Genomic DNA, 5,309 nt, shown 5'->3' on the forward strand with positions numbered 1-5,309 from the left:
GTCGCGCAGCTCCTCCCGGGAGGCCACAGAGGACTCTGGCAGGTTGAGCAACCAGGCGCGCGGTGCGCCTATGAGGGCCATGGGGAGCCAGTTAGCCTTCACCTTGTCGTCTCCGCCGGTCTCCCAAACTGCCTCCTCATACGCTTGGAGGAAGCCGGCCGGGTCCGCCGCGCCGTCATAGCGTGGCGGCGTCTCCGGCGTGAACTTGGGTGGCCACTCCACCCGTCGCAAGGTGGGGGTGAAAGTGGCGGAGGCCCTCGGCTCCCTCGAAGGCGTGCGATGGCTGAGTTGACGAAGGAATGCCTGCCATCGAAGCCGGCAGCGGGATGTGGCAGATGGGGCAGCGGATCTCCAATGCACCCCTACCTGGCGCGCCAAATGTTAGATTTCGGGTTCCGCAAACCCTTGAGAGGTTTGAACTCTGGGGTGCGTGCGGAGATCTCAACCTACCCAGCCTGCCTACTCGCTATCCTCACAGCCTAGCGCGTCGAGCACAAAGGGATAGAGAGACACAACAGTTTATCCTGGTTCGGGCCACCTTGCGGTGTAATACCCTACTCCAACTTTGAGGTGGATTTCCTCGATGGCCTGAGGATGAACTAGTACAGTGGATGAACGACCTCAGGAGGTGAGGTGTTCTTGAGCTCGGGTGAGCTGGTGAAGTGGCGATAGAGGAATGGATCTGATCCGTTCTCCCCTCTCTATGGTGGTGGCTAAGTCCTATTTATAGTGGCCTTGGTCCTCTTCCCAAATGTTGGCGGGAAGGGATCCCACAATGACCAGATTTGAAGGGAGACAAGAAGTACACCCTATCCTGACTAAAGTGGTCTTTGCCTGCAAAAGCCTCTGGTCATGACACTGCAGTGGGCTTGGCAATGACCTCCATCCTACCGTCCTGGCGGTCTTGGTCTTGTTGCACCAGAATGGAAACCTTTGGCTGATTCCTCAAGACTCTGCGCCTGCTGCTTACGTCCTTTGCGCCAAAGAGGAAACTGGTACTCTGCACCCGCTGGCGCCCGCCTGGCCTTGGTCATCATGGCTCACGTCAGCTGAGCCTCGTGAGGTACACCTTGCATAGAAGTCTCCGCTCCTCGGGAGCCAGCCTGAGGAGGCCCATCCCCTTGGAGGTCTTGGCGTCGCCCGCCTCGCGAGTCTTGGCCCCTCGCGAGGGTCTTGGGTTGTTGATGCTGAAGCTGGGCCATACCAGACCGTCCATGGGTCCACGCAGTGGGCCGCAGGCAGGCAAGTCTGGGTACCTCCCGTATCCAGAACACCGACAGTGTCCTCCTTTGTTTTTTAACACAGTATAGACGCAAGCGCTCATATACATGCGCATACATGATACGTGTCCATCGTATCCACTTTTCCAAAATCTTTTGTCCTTGTTTTGGACTCTAATTTGCATGATTTGAATGGAACTAACCTGGACTGACGTTGTTTTCAACAGAATTGCCATGGTGTTATTTTTGTGCGGAAATAAAAGTTCTCGGATTAACCTGAAAATTTACAGAGAATATTTTTTGAATATATAAAAATACTTGACGACGTGCCGGCGAACCAGTGGCGGAGGAGTCGCGTAAGCCAGTGGCTTGGAAAGTTAGGGCTCGACGAGGCCATGTAACATGAGAAGAAGAGCAAGGTTGAGGCGACTCGAAGGCTGGGGCGGCTCAACGTGGGACGGAATTGGCGTCTCAGAGTCGATCGCGAGGTAGGGCCACAGCTATAGAGGTGACGTGGAGCTTGAAAACAGACAATGGCTCGGATCCGGAGTAGAACCGCACATGCGTAGAAGGGATCCGACACGGCGGAGTGACGCGGACTCACTGGCGGTTTGAGCGAGGGGCAGCTCAGAGCTTTGGCCGCGGCGACTTAGCCCGTGCTATGAAGGTAGGCGGCTGATTGGGATGAAGCTGACCCGGTGAGGCCGCTCGGAGGTGAGGGCGCGCAGCGTGGAGGCAAGTTGAGCACCGGAAGAAAGGCGGCAGCCCGGCCACAGTGGAGGCGCGACCATGGAGGCGCGGGGACAAAGTGTCCACGACGTTGGCTTTTGGTGAATTTTCTTTTCCACTTGTGTTGCGTTTTCTACATGTTGAGTCGGCCTTAGGGAGGCTGGCTGTAGATAGGGAAATCGCCTGACAAGGAGCTGGTTAGAATAGGTTCCTGATCTCAAAAATCCACACTGGGCGGCTGAGGCGCGAGTCTTGAGCCGTCTGCTAGATCGGTATTGACCACGACGAGAAAACTGTAACCCTCGCTGACTTGTGAGATGAGAGCGGAGTTGATCGCAACCTTAATTCCTCATGTTCTTCATCTGAAAAGTTGCAAATTTCTAGGTCCTGGGAGAGATCCCTCCAAGAACTCATCACCACCGTGTGGAGCCCCACAGTGGGCGCCAACTGTCATGGTTTTGTCACGGCAAATGTCCTAGGGTGAGGACTTAGTCGTGAGGCCAACACATCTAACTGGTAGCTTGAGAGGGGTTGAGCGGGACGAGAGATGCGAGATTTTACCCAGGTTCAGCGCCTCTCGGTGGAGGTAAAAGCCTACATCCTGCTTGGTTGATATTGATAATCATGACGATCTCGGTTACAAGGGCGAGGTTTCCCTAACTCTGTCTTGAGAGCTATCGACTTGTCTGTCTTAACTTGTCTGTCTAAGACATGTCTATTGAGACGTCTAGAAACTTGACCATTGAGACCTGTCAAAAACCTGACCCTCTTGGGGTGGCCCGCCCCTCCTTATATAAGTTGAAGGGGCGGGTTACATGTAGACTCCAAGTCGGATTAAGACTTAAACTATTCTAACTTCTCATTGTGGGATTCTTAATGTCTTAGGCTTCTCTCCGTGGGCTTCTTAACATCTTGGGCTTCTTAACCCCAGGCGACCCATCTCTGAGACTCATCTCCGTGACTCCATGCATATGTCGGGTCACAATCTGTCTACCGGGTCATAACTCTCTACCGGGTTAAAGACTGTCTGCCAGGTTAAAGACTGTCTGCCGGGTCTCACCTGCCGGATCTCACCACCCGGGTCTCACCTGCCGGGTCTCACCTGCTGGGTTAGGATCTGAGATGACTTAATAGGGGTGCTTAAGTCTAGAAGGACTTAACGTCAGGGCGACTTAAACCCAGAAAGGACTTAAGCCTTAGGGAATCTTATCCTTATGAGCCGGGTCTTGGTCGTGGGGAATATCCCCAACACTCGGTATGTTCAATCTCACCCTACCATGGTCGGCGTGGCCTAAATTTGTGAACATATACCGTCTATTGCTACATTTGGATAAAAGGTACGGTTCGACATGCAGCCTAGACGTCCAAGCCGATTTTCCTCTATATTAGGCAAATTAATGATGTATTATTCATTCAGTTACTCTCATATTTGCATCAAATCTTTGTTACATTATCTATTTTTAATTATATATTTTTGTACTTTGCTTTCAGCTATATATTGTTCTGTTCTATCAATTACTCCCATATTTGCATCTTGCTCTGTTATTTCAATCTATCAAATTTACGATCTTAATTTTCATTTCAAGTAGTACACCCCTTGCTTTGCAAGAATATGAGAAGAAGGAAATCTTGGGCTTTACTTTCTTGACGACTCCATGGATGTCATATTGACAACGCAGCATGGATTTACAATAACAGTTATCGTAAAACTTAATAAAGATGGTCACTCCTAATTTGATGCGGACCTTTGGAGAAAATTTTCTAAGCTAGTGCGTGCACCACAGCCTAGTATAATTAACATGGATGTTTACTTCCCCAACATCATCAGCCGATCAAAGTCTAATCGAGATTAGTGTTATTTCAACTTTCTCCATGCTGGCATATTACTTAGCAAAATTGGGGTATTTGTTCTGACTAACTGATCACTACTTCAGCAACCAATTGTGATTTCATTTTCTGACTACGTTCCTAGGCAGTAACAAATTCTAATTACCAATTTATGCGCACTATATATTCTTCTACCATGTACTGAATAAATAATACATTTCCACCTTTTAAGCAGGATATGTTGGATGCATAGTTAACGATTTGTATGTTACTCAGCGTACCAAATTTCATTGGAAAGACTTGAAGCATGTCATAAAATTTGTTGATAATCTGACTGAGATAGCATAGCGTACGAACACTGGATTTTGGATGTGATTAATTATACCTATGGTGCACACATTGAACAAGACCAATTGTATGCACAAAACGCTGGTACAAAATCTTATTTTTATGTTGATGGTCATAAACTATATATATATCTTCAACGCTATGTTACAATTGGTTTTTATTCTACATTTCAGCAGAAATTGCCCACTGCAGCTATTCCTGAATTGATTTCCCGGCGTGGTTGAATTACACTTGTGCCTACTAATAACGCCAAAGTGATCGCAAGTTACTGCATTTGCCGCAGAAATGGAACCATTCAAATTAACAAATTCTCGCTTGTCGTGGCAATGCATTCATATTGGAAAATTGGAGACACTGTTCTACTAATGCTCTACCAAGGCACAACAGGGTTCCTCCTTTTCACTGACGAGATACCAAATCGCCGTGATCAAGCTGCTTCCAGCGGATAGTTGTGATTGTTGGCCCTCCGCCTCTTAAAATGTAAAAGTTATTACTATGTTAAGTATGTAGATATGGACCATATGGTTGTTGGCCCTCAGCCTCTTAAAATGTGCTAGTTGTTAGTATGTTAAGTATGTAGATATGGATCATATGGTTGTCAAAACCGTGTTACGAAGATCCTCCTTTTCTCAAGTAGTGTCACCACTATATATATGTTACTCAAATGTTGTTAGCCAAGTTCTTAAATTTTCATGGAAAGTATTAGTATCGCGCATAGTTCATTCAGTTTAAGCATGTGCCCGGTAGAGTAGAGGATGTCCATGTTTTCGACGTGGCGATCAGCACCGATGTCCGGAAGGCATTTGCATATTAATTGTCCATATTGCAAAGTCAGATAATATACAGACAGGCCAGCCCATACAATTGACATATTTGACATGCATGAAGAAATCAATTGAGATGTAATATATATATATATATATATATATATATATATATATATATATATATATATATATATATATGACAAATGTTTCCTACTACCGGGTGTAGTTACTCTCACTTTTGTTTCATACATTCTAGGTAGTACGCGTAGTATGTAGTATGTAAGAATGTTTAGGTAGTATATATATTATTTTTTATGTAGTATGTAGTATGTTTTGAGCATTCTCATTTTTATATACAAATATGTACGTATTTCGCAAATATTATAAAAACATGGGCTCACATGTAATTTTTTCACAT

Source organism: Triticum dicoccoides, chromosome 3B (assembly GCF_002162155.2).
Source record: "Triticum dicoccoides isolate Atlit2015 ecotype Zavitan chromosome 3B, WEW_v2.0, whole genome shotgun sequence".
NCBI classification, from domain to species: domain Eukaryota; kingdom Viridiplantae; phylum Streptophyta; class Magnoliopsida; order Poales; family Poaceae; genus Triticum; species Triticum dicoccoides.